We start from the raw sequence: 16,513 nt of genomic DNA on the forward strand, positions 1-16,513 counted from the left end.
GAAGGAGCCCGTGGAGCCAGAGGGGTAGAAGGTTGAGGAACAGATGAAGACTTTGAAGTCTGATGCGGAGCCAGAACAACAGTTAGACCAAAGTGAAGCCAGAGGGACAAGGGAGACTGGAAGAGCATGAGGGATGACAGATGGTGGATCCGAATTGGAGGGTCATGGTGGAGTCTGGGGCCAGAGGCTTGAGGTGGAGCTGAGGGATCCACAGGCCAAGGGCTGGTGACAGCCTGATGACTGGAAAGTCCCAGGCAGATCGGAGTAGCTGGGTGCAACCACAGAAGGAGGAGACTGGGGGCCGAGAAAACGGAGGTGAGGTAGAGGAACTGGATGGCTTAGGCCAGGGGTGTTCAATTCTGCTCTTGGAACGCCTCTGTTCTGCAGTGTTCAGCTTCCCAATTAAACAAACCTGAACCAGCTAATCAAGTTCTTACTAGGCATTAGGGGTGTCCCCGACTAAGGATTTACACACTTTCGAATCAGAATTTTCGAATCTCTCTATGGTCGACCGATAGTCGAATCATCTGTGTGTGTATTCCATAAACCGGAAAAAAATAAACAGTATAAACGGGTTGGGAAGGGCAGGACACTAGTCAGCAGGAGGCTAAGACTATTTTTATTTTACTTTACACGCGGCACACAGCCACCACTTTTAATAGTGATCAAAACTAGGCTACACTACACATTCGTAAATTACCAGTTCTCTCATAACATTTAATAGCCGCAATCGAAACACAGAACATCACACAAATATATAAAAGAACATTTTGATAAATAAACCTAAAAAAAAAACCTGCCTAGAGAGGAAAAGAACACTTTGAGTGCGTTTATATGCACGTTCTTAAGCCAGTTGTGCCTAAAGGGGGTCGGACCCCGGACTGAATCTCAGCGCCGTGTCTCAGGGATCGATTTGAGGGAAATATGCATTTAATCGCCGTGGACAGGTGTCGAATGCCGCCGTCGGTGTATATGTGTTCGAATTTTAAAGGCGCGGCGCGTCCGGTGCGAAGCTCAGTGCTCTTAAAGGGCCTTCCAGGAGCAGGTTTGGACACCTTTAACTTTGCTGGGTGCATCCATCCATGACAAAAAGAGACTTGGAGCTAGGCGATGAAGACTTGAGGCTGGCCTGGACCAGTGGCAATGAAGACGACTTAGGACTGGTTTAACCAGCAGAGACAAGGATGCATTAGAACTGGCCTTAACCAGCAGAGACTGAGACGATTTGGGACTAAGCTTATCCAGTGGCAATAAAGACTAATTGGAACCAGCAGAGACGAAGATGACAGGGAGTTGGATGAGAACGGAGATGGTAGACCACACAGGCACAGGCTCACACACCTGAACAGACTTCACAATGGCCTCGGGCTCCAGGATGAACGTGGCCTCTGACAATCGCTCTGGCCCTGTTTTCATGGCGGGCTGGATCAGGCTCAGTGTCATCAGTGGGCTCTGGCTTGTCATCTGTGGCGGGCTTGGCTGAAGCCTAGCTGGGCACTGGGTCTGGCGTTGTCCTCAACAGGAACATACCAGATGGTGAATGGTGAATAATTTTCGACCTGTACCGACTCCACATATGCAGCGAAGCTCCCTCGAAGACGGAATAATGGGTGAGGCACACCAGATCTAAGAAGTCGCTTGTGTGATCTTCAAGACAGCAATCTCCCGTTTCTAGCAGAAGCAGATGGACTGCAGGTGGACTGCAGGTACATTCATACTTTTCCTTTGTATATCTAAACTAGAGTAAGTCTAGACTGAATCACGATGATTAATTCCATTCTAATTTTCAGGAAAGCTTTTAACCTTCTGACTATTTAGTTAAATCACAACCCTGACTCCAGTAAGTCTGGACAGAATTGCCACTTTGTCACATTAGTGGCTGTGCACATGCTAATCAGGAACACTTTTAAGTTTCCTCAGTGACTTCAAAAGACCCTAACAAATCAACGCTGACTCCACTCATCGGAATACACACACACACACACACACACACACACACACACACACACACACACACACACACACACACACACACACACACACACACACACACACACACACACACAAAGACATTTCTGCGTTTAACTCTTAATCCAACTATCCCAAAATGTACATGCTGTGTCCCCATGTCATGATTCTTTGGTTATGTTTGGGTAAGTTTAAATGCTTATATCCATATGTGAGAATGGTTCACTCCTTTAATGTCTTAAAATGTCTCTCTTTATGCCTTAATTAATGATGTGTTACAATAAAAAGCATTATATTATTTTTTACCATACTTTGTGGTCAAAACTGTACAAATTCTAACACCATCATAAAAGATGCAAAATAGTCTGGAAGGGAGACAAATAACTTTTCCAGCTCGAAATTCACACCTCTGTATTGGTCATCCCACCCAAGATAAGTGTGGACTGATCGGTCTTTAAAAGACATTAACACCAGAAATCGATGCTGATTTTCTTCCTGTCGGACACCTTCCTACTTTTCTGGCAAAACTTGCTTTCAAGTTATCCTCTTTTAAAATCCATACGTTTTAAGTTTATGTGTCCTTGTTTTAAGGTGATTTGATTCTTTGGTGGCTCTCAAAGTTTGTAATTTTTGCTATTCTTTAATCTTATCGCTCTTTCTTTCTTTGCTTTCTTTTGTACTTTTGAGCTTATTCTCTAAACTGTGTTCATTGCTCTGTAACGGTTAAGTGCAGTACAATCCAACAACGAGAGAAACGTGCGATGCAGAATGATGATGAAATAAGAGTTTAATCCATACAAAGAGCAAGAACACTACACATATACTAATTTTAAAGGGGGGGGGGGGAGATGCTGTTTCATGCATACTGAGCTTTTTACACTGTTAAAGACTTGGATTCCCATCCTAAACATAGACAAAGTTTCAAAAACTAATGTTGGATGTTGGATGGAGTATTTCTGTGTTAAAAATACTCCTTCCGGTTTCTCACAAGTTTCAGAGAGTTTTTTCGAGTATGGGTCGGCTTGACGTCAACAGAGCGGAAGGTCCTTGTATGGGCCGTACGGGCTCTTCTCCCGGAAGGGTGCACGCGCGCGCGCGCGTGACTAGAGCGAGAGAGGAAATGCACGGCCATAAACACTGCTCTCAGGTGCAGATCCACTCGTCCGTGAACACTTCTGTCACGCCGCGCTCCACTTTATTCCTATGGGTGACATCAAGCGACTTCAACGCTTCAGCACAGCATTCCGGGAAGGCAGCGCTGCATTTGAACCGATTTGAACGCAGAAATGACGGGAAGCTTCACAACATCGCTTCAGTCGCATCGCAAAGTGGATTTCCACGCCACTGCTGTCACAGGACTTCACCAAATCATACCAAAGAAGTGTGTTTTTGACGGAGCGGTCCCAGCGATAAAAAGGTTCGGTCCTGCTTTGGAAGCAGCCGGTGAGTAAAACTGCTTCAAATGTCTATGCTGTTGGCTATCGTCGCGTGAGTAAACATCAGTAAACGACACGATCGCGTGCTTCGTCATTCAAATGCGCTAACGGTTACTCCATTGTTGTTCTATGTATAACGTTACACTAGTCTGATGTGCAAAACCGTTTTGCTTGCTACTGCTAAGGTTTAGTCGCATACAATAGTCCATAAACCGAATCATGTCCTCATAAACTGAGACACACAAATGTTGACAGGCCTCTAAATACAGTACATACCACTGAGACGGACGTCCTGCTGTTGCTGTTTCTCCTGTTCAATTTATTTCAGCCTCCGAATGATTCTGGATCATATATCTATTAGCTGAGATAGCCATGGGTTTCTCCACGCTTGAGGACGTCACCGCTTTGTGCGCATTCGTCATTCTTTAGCTCCGCCCACTCGATACGCCTCCAGGCGCTCGTTTTTTTCCGGAAAGACTCGGTACAGCCTATATTTATTTTATAAATATGATAAAACTAAAGACTTTTCGGAGATATGAAGGATGCAGTACTACTCTATAGGTACTCAAGATTGGCATGAGATTGACTGAAACCAGGGCCGGCTCTAGCTCTTTGGTTGCCCTAGGCGAGATGGAGTTTTGCGCCCTCCACCTCTCCAACCCACTCACTTTTATCGTCTCTATTCTAATTCAGCACGTCTGTTTTCCTAGGCCTACCCCTAACCGAGAAGCACTTATTATTAAACACGTTCGACGCTTTATTTCCACTTTTCAAACATGTTCTCACTTTTTATTGAAAATAAATGCCTTTCCGATCTAATATGTGATGGAAAAAGGGAATAGAGCGAGTGTGGTAAAAGGCAGGATCGAACATCTGATCGAACTGCATCAAATCTTTATGCCATGCGTCTTACCACTACACTACAGCTACTGTAAAGAATTAGGTGAACACAGCATATTTGTGTTTAATGTAAATAATATGGTATCTATCGTTAGGCTGCTCCAGTAAAAAAAAAAAAAACAAGGCCGTATTTATTTCCTTCCGACGCCCACGTAGAGAGCGTTTGTACTTTTTATAACTAACGTGCATACGTTATCCATATTCATAACGAACTAGACTTTTGATATTTAAATGACATCCATGTAGGTTATTGTAGACTATTGTCAGCGAAGTTATGTTTGCAATACGTATAGTAATTATGTAGAAAACTAGCAAGTGATAGCTTGGTGACAATATTAATAATATTTATAAAATAAATATTAGTTGATAAGATTGATACTATGAAATTTTTTTTTATTTGACATCTTATTGGCTGAGATAAGAAGACTAACCTCTATACTGGGCTTTCTTTCGATTTTCTTCCTTTCTCTTTTTCCGTCCCTGTGCACCCGCGGGTTTAGGTGCCTCATTTTTGATGAACGCGCAAGATGAGCACTTGCCTGACCTAACGCCTGAACTAATAATCAATAATCACCATCAATTCAATCCAATAATTGATAAGTAATTAAACGTGTGGCTGAGGGGGCGCCCTATGATGATCATGTTTCATGAACATTTTGTTGTATTTCGCTTGTTCCGATTATATGCTTAATAGGAAGTAATGGGCGGCACTAGAACGCGCTCGCGCCCCTAACACAATTGTCGCCCTAGGCGACCGCCTAGCTCGCCTATAGCAAACGCCGGCCCTGACTGAAACTGAGTGTTTCACCCCCCCTTTAACCACAAACACTCAGAACTGAGGAAACTGAGGGCTTAAATATACAAATATACAATTTACGTTTGCATGATAACTATAAAAAATTATACTTTTTTTTTCTTCTTGTGGAAGTTTATTATTTGAAAATTCTATTAAATACAGCTGAAATCATAAAATCTAAACTACAATGAAATATTATGGGTGATTCGAAAAGTTTAGCCATGTAGCGGGACGTGAATGTGGACACACAGAAGTAGAGATGTCTGCCTCTTGCAGACAGCAGAAGGTGCTCTTATTTTATATAACAAACTCACCAAAACAGCAGAAGAGTAATTGGCCTCTACAGTCCTCTCCGACTGTCACTCAAGAGACAGAGAAAGAGCCAAAGCGAGACAGAGAGAGAACGCTAGAACGAGAGAGAAGTTGTGTAGGAGGACGGGTGGGCGAAAAGAGAGGGATGAGACAAGGATGAAAAACGAGGGTATGGTAGGATGCAGCTAGAGCCCACCAGCGTGTCACCTCTGAGTGAGAGAAAAAGGCGAAGGTGGTACGTGTGAGTGTGTGTTTTCTGTAGTTTTGTAGGCAGGGAATCCGACTGTGTGTGTGTGTGTGTGCGCATGTATGGTGAGAAATAAGAGTGGGCAGATTCATCTGTGTAGGCGTGTGGGTGGGTGAGAGGACAACAGACCCTGAGAAGAGCACTAAATTTCAAAATAAAGGTTTTCGAGTTCAGAAAGTTTGGAGGGAGATGGAGAGGGGAAAAAAGAAAGAGGATGTGAAGACCTAGTGATTCTGTCACAGCCAACTGTGACTGTCAAACCTCATGGCTTAATTGAGCAAAGACAGATCAAGAAACTGTGTTGTACATTTTAAGGGCTGCAGAGATATTTTTTGTGGTTGCAAGGATTCTCTGAAAAGAGTCTTTCATTCCCGAATCTGACTTCATTTGTTTGAATTCTAAACAGCCAACGGACTGGACAGTACGCGTATTTACTGCTGAAATATTGTCAAGAAAAGGGTTGGAGCCAAACTCTGCAGGACAACAGCTCTCGAAGACCAAACTTGCCTAACCCTGAGCATGTACATTCTGTGCCTGCATGAGACAAAGTAACTTTCCATACCAGCAGGTGGCAATAGTTTCTATTTGTCCTCTGCGGATATCCACTATACTGTATTGCTAAACGTATTGGGACACCCCTCCAAATCATTGAATTCAGGTGTTCCAATCACTTCCATGGCCACAGGTGTATAAAATCAAGCGCATAGTCAGACTGCTTGCTTCTACAAACATTTGTGAAAGAATGGGTCGCTCTCAGGAGCTCAATGAATTTAAGTGTGGTACCGATAGGTTTCCACCTGTGCAATAAGTTCATTTGTGAAATTTTCTTATTACTATATTCCACGGTCAACTGTTAGTGGTATTATAACAAAGTGGAAGCAATTTGGAACAACAGAAACTCAGGTAGGCCATGTAAACTCAAAGAGTGGAGTCAGCGCATGCTGAGGCACAGTATGCAGAAGTCGCCAAATTTCTGCAGTCAATAGCTACAGACCTCCAAACTTCATGTGGCCTTTAGATTCACTCAAGAACATTGCATAGAGAGCTTCATGGAATGGGTTTCTAAGGCCGTGCAGCTGCATCCAAGCCTTACATAAAGTGCATTGCAAAGCGTCGGATGCAGTGGAGTAAAGCATGCCCCCACTGGACTCTAGAGCAGTGCAGACATGTTCTCTGGAGTGCCGAATCACGCTTCTCTGTCTGGCAGTCTTGGTGGTGTGGGTTTGTTTTCCAGGGGTTGGGCTTGGCCCCTTAGTTCCAGTGAAAGGAACTCTTAATGCTTCAGCATACCAAGACATTTTGGACAATTTAATACTTCCAACTTTGTGGGAACAGTTTGGGGATGGCCTCTTCCTGTTGGATGAGCAAGTTTGGTGTGGAAGAACTAGACTGGCCTGCACAGAGTCCTGAGCTCAACCCAATAGAACACTTTTGGGATGAATTAGAGCGGAGACTGCAAGCCAGGCCTTCTTGTCCAACATCAGTGCCTGACCTCACAAATGCGCTTCTAGAAGAATGGTCAAAAATTTCCATAAACACACTCTCAAACCTTGTGGAAAGCCTTCCCAAAAGAGTTGAAACTGTTATAGCTGCAATGCGTGGGGCAACTCCATATTAAACTTCTATGGATTAAGAATGCGATGTCATTAAAGTTCATGTACATGTAAAGGTAGGCTTTTGCTGAACAGCCAAGCAGGTGATCTCTTTTACCGATGACTTCAACAACAATTCAACCTGTTTAATCAGCCAAACACTTGTCAACTGTAATCCAACAGTTATTACACTTTAGTTTAGGGTTCAATTCTCACTGTTAACTAGATGCTTATTAGCATGCACATTACTAGGAAATTGGCTGTTTATTAGCACTCTTAAAGCACATATTAATGCCTTAATTTGCATGACCATATTCTACATCCCTAATCCTACCCAATACCTAAACTTAACTTACTAACTATTGATAAGCAGTAATTAGAAGTTTAATGATGCAAAAGTCATTAATAGTTAATAGTTAGTTAATAGTGAGAACTGGATCCTAATCTAAAGGTTGACCAGTTCAACTAGCATCAATGGTATGGAATACACCACCCTTAAAGGGGTACTTCAGCGCTGGAAAGATGAATCTGTATTTAAACTGGGTCATTATTGTAGTAGAAATGTGAAATTATTTTAGAATTTGGTGCCTTCTAGACTGAGAAAAGACAGAAAATGTATTTTTGTCTCATGGGGATGAAAGACTACAATTCCCAGAATGCTTCGCTGCCCTGTGAGGCCACTCCCAAAGCCACCGCTACTGGATTACAGTGACTGAGTTAGAGAACAGACACTACAATTAAATACTGAACATGTCTGTTCAATATAATGATCGAGTCGCTGCGTGAGTCTTAGAGCACTAAGACTCAGATTAGGAGTCAGATCACATTTAATGTAATAAATGAGCTAATGATCTCTCGTGATGAGAGCTGAGGTAATCAAAATCACACTCGCGGCATACATTCACAACGCGAGTTCAGTCTGGCACTTTTTCAGTTCATGCCTTTAGAAGCTTAACTTTCATAGAAATTAATTTGAGAAGTTAAAACATTTACATTGCTTAGCATCCGTTTAAATTAATGCCTGCAGCTGCAAGCTGTGCTGTGAGTGTGACCTCCATCCCCCATGTGCGGGTTGAAAACATGCGGAAATGGCTCCCTCTGCTGGCTATAGTCTTTAGCCTTTGGCCAAAAATTCCAAAGATGACACAAATATCGTCAATTTGCTTCACGGGAGGAATTTTTCCAGAAATAAAATGGGGTTTCTACTGATACAAAGCCATATGCCAATCGCTGAAGTAACCCTTTAAAGTGTTAGTTCACCCAAATATGAAAATTCTGTCATTAATTACTTGCCCTCATATTGTTCCAAACCCGTAAGACTTTAATTTATCTTTGCAACACAAATGAAGAAATCTGATGACATTTTGTAATATGAGTTTTCTGTCCCTCTGTTGACATCAGTGAGCAAAGAATGGTAGATTTTTCTCTTTTTTGGCATAACTATTCCCTGGCTGAAACTGAGCAGTAAGGTTTAGTTGGGTTTGACAGCTGCGTCTCCCAGGTACAGACTTCAGCGAAGGCCTACACATTTCTGCAGTCATTCCTGATATAGGTAGCTGAAGAATATATTGAAGACTCTGGCGCATTTCCCAGCTGTAAAAGGATTAACTACACGGTCAAATTGTGCAGTCACGACAAGACACAAACATGCTCATAGATGCACTACTAAGCTCTCTAGGCTGAGGCAATGAGAAATGTAGCAGAACATAAATTAAAGGGGTGGATGGGATGGCACATTTACATATAGGTTACACCCCCATGCACCATGAATATGCTGTTATGTTTCATGTGCTAAATTGTTTTTCTGCACCTGTTTTTACTTCCAAACAACTGTTTATTTCCACATTCACAATGCTAAGGTGTTTTGGTGCCTGCCAAGGTCTTTGAGTTGTTAGCTCATTGCTATGCTATAGGGTGTTAATGGGTGGTTGCTTGCCGGTGTGGTGACAAATCTGGCCCAACCTCGAAATGGGGCAAAGTCCCTTTCAAGGAAAGTCTGTTCAATCGGCGGACATATTTGCAACACCTGCGGTGTCATGACAAATCGGGTCCTCTCTCGAAATCGGGTTCCCCCAAACTGTTAGTTAATGATTATCCTAAGTATAGCCTACAAATTATATTAAATTAAAATATGCATTGCGTACTGTATAATGCGTACCAACACACATTAGTGCATAATAAACCAATGGGATCGCTTGGGGTCCAAAAGGAGACCCGATTCTGGGTTGTGGAATCCAATTTGTTACTACACCCTCAGTCTGAAGGTCTGTCTATGTAGGACTAGGGCTTATCCAATTGGTTCAAATTACAAGGTACTCTTTAGTGCCTGATTACAATTCCTACAAAATCATTAGTGATAAATGATGTTTGAACTATGTTATAATGACCTTTAAAGGGGTGATGAATTGAGGAATCAACTTTCCCTTGAGCTTTTGATATATAAAAGGTCATGGTAATATAAGAATATCCTGTAAGTTTCAGAGCTGAAAACTTCCTTGTTAGTTAAATAAAAGCTTTTATAGACACCAGGCTCAGCAAACGGTCCTGTGCTGTGATGCGACAAAACACCACCTCTACAGAATCTTCAGCGCATCTAATCCTGTAGCCTTGCCCACCAACTCATGGACGGCTCGTGCTAGCTGGTCAACAACAATTTCATGCCGAGGAAGATTAAGATTTTGCGCCGGTGTCATGACAAATCCTGTCCCCCTGTGAAATCGTGTCCGCAAGGACCCCAAGAGCGATTCTATTGGCTGAAAGAAATTTTAATAGGTAATCTGTTCAGAGCCTGATTGCAATTCTTACACAATCGCGTTTTGATTTTTGCTGTTTAAATTGTGTTAAAATAGTCTTTAATGTCTTAAAAAGCATATGTTTCATATATTAGTAGTATATAACTGAAGCTATAAGTGCTTATATAAGTATATAATTCAGAACATGTTTTTGCTCCCATTATAGCAATCAATTAAATATTTTAAATAAATGTTTTGCGTGTGTACTTATTATGGCAATGAATTCATAGTTTATTAGTTTATTATTTAGTTATTTTTAAACAATTAATTGTCCAGAACCATGTATAACAACTTTTGATCAGGCATTTAAAACCGCTACCAGCGGACACGATTTCACAGGGGGACAGGATTTGTCATGACACCGGGATCCGACAGGAATGGTGGAGTCAATATAATGCCTTAATGTTTTGCACAAAAATAAAGTTTTGCAAAGGAAAAATAAAGTATTGAGCGGGAAAAAATAAGTTTTGCAAACAAAAATAATAAATTGCAAAATAAAATAAAGTTGTGCAAAAATAAAAAATATGCTCAATTACAAAATTCAATGACAGCTGTAATCCTATTTTATCTTTGCCACATATTTTTCATGCTCAAACCTACTAAATCATTTGCAACGCTCATTTTATTCTGCGTTTGAGTCAAGCGTGCGCTCACGGTACTGGGTTTCCTTTGCGCTGCACTTTTCTGCACGGTTCTCTTTGTGGCACTGGTTTGACGTGGGGGTGGAGTCAAGAAACGGGGGCACGCCCCCACCAAATACGTCATCGGCTGGAGACGGAGATCAAGCATGGCAGAGCAGAGGCAAGTGGGAGGATTCCAGGAACGTAAAGGTGTTTGTTTCCTATTATTTAGCGTTAAAATGTGTTTTATTGGTTTTTTCTTCTTCTTCTTCTAAATGCGATTATTATTAACGGCCTTTGCCAAAGAAGTTAGAGATAATTTGCACATTAACTTGTTGTAAAATGATAGGTATGTAAAGTTGATTGTTTTTTGTTTTTTTAGCGTTAAAATGTATTTTTTTTCTTCTTCTAAATACGATTATTATTAACACTATTTCCATCTTGATGTTGATGTGCATTAAACGGTATACGATACACCAGGACTTGCCTCAACACACCAGCCTGGACGTTTATACATTGCCTTAATGAAAAACATTCACACATTAGTTAGAAATGTCCTAATAAAATGTTTAAAAACTGCAAGATGCAGGTACATTTTTGTGACACGTTTATAAGTAGAATGACAAATGTTTACTTAGGCTTAGCCACAGATGGACACGAGAGGTTGTGGGGCACATTAAATTGGCAGACACATTGTGTTGTATATTTAGTTTTATTATATTACTACACACTCAGAAACGTAATGACAAAAATTAACTATATAAATAAAGAAATAACTAAATTATAACAAACATAGCTGTCTTTTTCATATTGTAAGGTGTACTCCAAAATATCATGCAGAGTCTTTAGTGTTTTGTATATTTCATAACTAATTGAATACATTTATTTTGTAGGTCGGTGGGCACAATGATGCCATCTTGAAGAGGAACCATGTAGAGTGCCGTTCTTCCAGTGGTTGTTGCCATTTTGATAAGGTTGCCAGTATAGCCCTCGGAGTCTGGAGGGACAACAATGAGCCGCCTTCTTCCACTGCCACCTGTGCCAATTCAAATACACATTACAACACATCAAGTATTAGGGGGCCCACACAGTACAATTAGGCTCATGTCCATAAAGTGGAAGCTAAAAAATGATTACTACTACTCTATCACTTCCCTGACTGCAAAATTATAAAAAAATAAAAAAAATTCTAAAAGGGAATGTGTACATGTGAAAGCTTTGGGATGGCTGGAGAAAATGTGCAATTGTAACCCAGTGTCTAATACCACTAAAAATATAACTTTTGTACAGTTTGCATTAATACAGTTATGCGTTGTCATGCTTGTGTCTGCTCTGGTATTTAATATAATGCACCTGGTGCCTTATAAAGCAGCCACCCTCCAGCGAGTGATCTCAATTTGGGAAATTCAGCTTCAAGAAGCTTGCATAACTACAGAAAACATGAAACAAGGGTCGCAAAAAAGAGCACAAAATTAGAACACACAGAAATGCTAATGTAAATACATATGCAAGATAAAACATTATATTAGGATTTATGAAAGATTTATAACCATTATATTGGGAGAATGCAGCATTACAAATCCTAATAAAACACACTGCACCTGGGATTGTAATTTGATTATGGACTGATGTGATAAAAATAAATTCATGACTGCTTATAAATTGCAAGTAATCTAAGTCCAGCGGCTGGCGACTCACTGCATACTGGAGTTTGGAGAGCAGTCTCTCCATTACCGTACGCCCCAATTCAACCCTGGTGGCATCAGTGCCCACCGACCTACAAAAGAAATGTATTCAATTAGTTATGAAATATACAAAACACTAAAGACTCTGCATGATATTTTGGAGTACACCTTACAATATGAAAAAGACAGCTATGTTTGTTATAATTTAGTTATTTCTTTATTTATATAGTTAATTTTTGTCATTACGTTTCTGAGTGTGTAGTAATATAATAAAACTAAATATACAACACAATGTGTCTGCCAATTTAATGTGCCCCACAACCTCTCGTGTCCATCTGTGGCTAAGCCTAAGTAAACATTTGTCATTCTACTTATAAACGTGTCACAAAAATGTACCTGCATCTTGCAGTTTTTAAACATTTTATTAGGACATTTCTAACTAATGTGTGAATGTTTTTCATTAAGGCAATGTATAAACGTCCAGGCTGGTGTGTTGAGGCAAGTCCTGGTGTATCGTATACCGTTTAATGCACATCAACATCAAGATGGAAATAGTGTTAATAATAATCGTATTTAGAAGAAGAAAAAAAATACATTTTAACGCTAAAAAAACAATCAACTTTACATACCTATCATTTTACAACAAGTTAATGTGCAAATTATCTCTAACTTCTTTGGCAAAGGCCGTTAATAATAATCGCATTTAGAAGAAGAAGAAGAAAAAAACCAATAAAACACATTTTAACGCTAAATAATAGGAAACAAACACCTTTACATACCTGGAATCCTCCCACTTGCCTCTGCTCTGCCATGCTTGATCTCCGTCTCCAGCCGATGACGTATTTGGTGGGGGCGTGCCCCCGTTTCTTGACTCCACCCCCACGTCAAACCAGTGCCACGAAGAGAACCGTGCAGAAAAGTGCAGCGCAAAGGAAACCCAGTACCGTGAGCGCACGCTTGACTCAAACGCAGATTAAAATGAGCGTTGCAAATGATTTAGTAGGTTTGAGCATGAAAAATGTGGCAAAGATAAAATAGGATTACAGCTGTCATTGAATTTTGTAATTGAGCATATTTTATATTTTTGCACAACTTTATTTTATTTTGCAATTTATTATTTTTGTTTGCAAAACTTATTTTTTCCCGCTCAATACTTTATTTTTCCTTTGCAAATCTTTATTTTTGTTTTCAAAACATTTTTTTCCTCCTCAATTCTTTTTTTTGTTTTGCAAAACTTTATTTTTGTGCAAAACATTAAGGCATTATATTGACTCCATATAACAACAGGTGAACTATAGCGCCATCTCCTGACATATACACAAACACAACATTCCCCCATTACTTAGAACTGTAAATTCCCCCCCAAAATACAAAGTTGGTGCAATAGGCAAAGCCAATACAATAGTTACATCAAATTCAAAAAATAGATTTTTTTTTTTTCTTTTTTCTTTTAAGTGACATAATCGTGCAACCAACGTGGAGGGCGTTTTACTCGTGATGAAGATCTTTCAGGAACAGATGTAGAGGCAGTTTGAGTAGGCAAGTTCACAAGTTCATTTTTAGGCAACACAGTAGAGGAAGGGATAGACTGAAGAGGCAAGGACACTAATTCACTCTCACTGCCATCTTCCACAGGTGCACAAGCTGGAGACAGATGAGACGCATGCCAAGTTTTCCCATCTGTCAACCGGTAAGTACATGGACCAAGTTGACGCACAATTTTCAAAGGCTTTGAGAATCTAGGATGTCCTTTAGGAACATGAACTGGAATTTTTATACGCACCCAATCTTCTGGTTTGAACTCAGGAGTACAAGCTCTTCGTTTGAGGTCTGTGTATGTTTTCATCTTCTTTTGGGACAATGCCACTTTCTGACTCACATCAGCATTCTTACAAATGATAGGTGGAGGAAGGACATTAAGGCGAGTGCGCATTTTCCTGCCACAGAGCAACTCAGAAGGAGACCGTCCAGTAACAGAATGGGGAGTAGCACGGTAAGTTTGAAGAAATGCTGTAACTGTTGATTTCCATGGCTTTCCAGACAGAATCGCTGATTGAATAGAACTCTTCAGTACTCTATGGAATCTTTCAATAGCTCCATTTGCAGCTGGATGATACAGTGACGTATGTAGATGTTGAATAGCTCTCTCTTTCAGAAATGCTGCAAACTCCACTGACTTAAATTGACATCCATTGTCAGATACAATGTAATGAGGATGTCCAAATCTGCTGAAGACTGATGTCAAGAAGTTGATCACATTTTTACTTGTGATTGAAGAAGTGAATGCTACTTCTGGCCACTTACTATGATAGTCAATTAATGTCATAATGTACCGACAATCCCAAGTAGCGGTTTCAAATGGGCCAACAATGTCAACAGCCACTTTTTCCCATGGCACAGATGGAAAAGGTACAGGTTGTAATGGTGCAACACGGAGAGTTGTAGTCTTATCAGAAGACAAGCAAACTTCACAATTCTTAATCTGCTCCTTAACCAAACAGTCAATACCAGGCCACCAATAAAGTTCACGAATGCGCTGCTTCGTACGCACTATTCCTTGATGACCTTCGTGAGCCAGACTCACCAAGACATGTCGTAATGAAACAGGAACAACCAGACGTGACCCTCTAAACACGTAGTCCTTTTGCACAGCAAGTTCATCACGTACTTGAAAATATGGACGTAAAACAACATCCACAGCCGCTGATGAAAAAGGCCATCCACGAACAATCTGAGCACGTAGCGCAGTCATTTCTGAGCATGAGGCAGAGGCAGAAGCAAATTCAGTTGGAGACACAGCAGACATTTCAGAAGACAGAAATGCAACAAACTCAGGCTCAGTATCAGAAAGATCCTCATCAGAAGCCGGCAAGGGTAGGCGAGAAAGATAATCAGCAAGAGCCTGGATAATAATTAACCTCATAGTTAAAACACAAGAGTCGCTCTGCCCAACGCGCTATCCTCATTCCAGCGCGGTCTGTACCTTTAGAGGAGAGAAGCACTGTCAAGGCCTGATGATCTGTACGTAGAAGAAATTTTCGACCCCAGAGGTAAGTTCTCCATTTTTCAACAGCCCAGACACATGCTAAAGCTTCCTTTTCAATCGTTGAATATTTTCGTTCAGAAGTAGACAAGGTTCTTGAAGCAAACGCAACAATACGCTCTGTGTTGTTTTCATGGATTTGAGAGAATACAGCACCTAGTCCATAATCTGATGCATCTGTTGAAACGACAGTGGGCAAGTTAGGGTCAAACAATGCTAAAGCAGGGCTTTGAAGCAATAACTCCTTTACAGTACTGAAACTCTTCTGAGCTTCATCTGACCAACTGAACTCAGAACCTTGTCTAATGCAAGCACGCAATGGTTCTACTACTGTGGCAAAATTTGGAATGAACTTATTGTACCATGACAACAATCCAAGAAGGGAACGGAGCTGATGTGCATCATTAGGAACAGGAGCATGAAGCATTGCACTAAGATGAGCCTCATCTGGGCAAATACCCTGTGCAGATACAGTATGACCAAGAAAGCGCAAACTGCTTTTGTTAAAGTGACACTTTGAATCATTCAACTGTAAGCCTGCATCATGTATACGCTGAATAACCACTTTAAGCATGTGATCATGTTCACTTTTTGTGTGTCCCCAGACAATAACGTCATCCAGATAATTAGCCACATTTGGCAACCCTTGCAGTACAGTTGCTAGCATTTTCTGAAATGCAGACGGAGCTGAGGCAAGGCCATAAGGTACTCGACAGAATCTGAATAACCCTTCATGGGTAATAAATGCAGTCAGATCACGACTTTCTTCATGTAACAAAAGCTGGAAGTAAACATTCTCTAAGTCAATTGTAGAAAAGACAGTTGCTCCACACAGCGTAGACATCATCTCCTCAATATGGGGCAACGGATAACAATCTGCAACAACAGCTTTGTTTGGTTCTCTCAGATCTACACACATACGAATGCCACCCGTCTTCTTCTGAACAACTACAATTGGAGAAATCCACTGCGAAGCATCCACTCGTTCAATAACACCCAGGTCAAGAAGACGTTGCAGTTCATCACTAACAGCATTTCGAACAGACAATGGTAACCTTCTGAGTTTCTGACGAACAGGTTTCACATCTGGAGAAATTTTTACCTTATGCACAAAGCCTTTTG

The sequence above is a fragment of the Pseudorasbora parva genome, chromosome 7 (assembly GCF_024679245.1).
Source record: "Pseudorasbora parva isolate DD20220531a chromosome 7, ASM2467924v1, whole genome shotgun sequence".
NCBI lineage: Eukaryota > Metazoa > Chordata > Actinopteri > Cypriniformes > Gobionidae > Pseudorasbora > Pseudorasbora parva.